Below are 983 nucleotides of genomic sequence, written 5' to 3' on the forward strand. Positions count from 1 at the left end.
TTTTTGAGATGAGAAAGAGGGACACTTAAGCCACACCCCTGATCACGCCGCCATCACAACCCTAGTCACGCATACCATAAACATTTCATAAGAAAAATATGTTGTTCCATAATTCAAACCACACTGGTCCTTTCTATCCTGGTTCATTTTCCTTCATATTAACATTTTAAAATTAGTAATATATCAATTTAAAGGATGGGAATAAAGTTTAGAGTCAATCACATTTTTTTTTAGTAGAGAAATATATGTATTTACATAGAAAGAGGGACAAAGTCCTGAAAGAGGGACAAATGAGGAAGAAAGAGGGACAGAGAGACAGGGCTCCGAAAGAGGGACTGTCCCTCCAAAAGAGGGACAGGTGGGAGCTATGTTGTATGTCTTACTATGTATGTTTGATTGTACCTGTTACTTCCTCTTTATTTCAGAAAATTTCTAAATAAAAGTATCTTAAACAAATAATAATAATATATGCATGTCTGTTCATTATATCATAACAGGAATACCTAAAAATAAATAAATTAAAAAAAATGGAACAAACGAGGAGAAAACCCAGCCATGTAATGTAGCTGACTAGCTTGAGTCGAACTTTTTTTTCAAGAAGCAAATGCTAAGGTATCAAGCACCAGCAGAAGCGACGAGCCGAAACACATGCATGTCGCCTCAAGTAACATGGCTGTCAACACACAGCCAGCACTGCCATACTAGACCGCAAAGAATGCCGGGACTTGTAGTCTAAAAAGTTTACAAAACCAGAGGGCGCCATATCAGCGAAACCCGGTTTCCCATAACACCTTTCTCAATTGCTTCTTACTTGTAGAAAACACACTATAAGTGCACCGTAAATATTGAATATTGCCTTATACAGAGATATATTATTACATTTCGTGTGTTCAGCTGTAAAAAAACGTTCACAACTTCACATAACGGCTCTAAATAAAAAGGCCAACCGCTTCCCAGTCACGTGATGCCGCGGAGCTCTTTAT

This window comes from Hyperolius riggenbachi, chromosome 3, assembly GCF_040937935.1.
Source record: "Hyperolius riggenbachi isolate aHypRig1 chromosome 3, aHypRig1.pri, whole genome shotgun sequence".
Classification (NCBI taxonomy): domain Eukaryota; kingdom Metazoa; phylum Chordata; class Amphibia; order Anura; family Hyperoliidae; genus Hyperolius; species Hyperolius riggenbachi.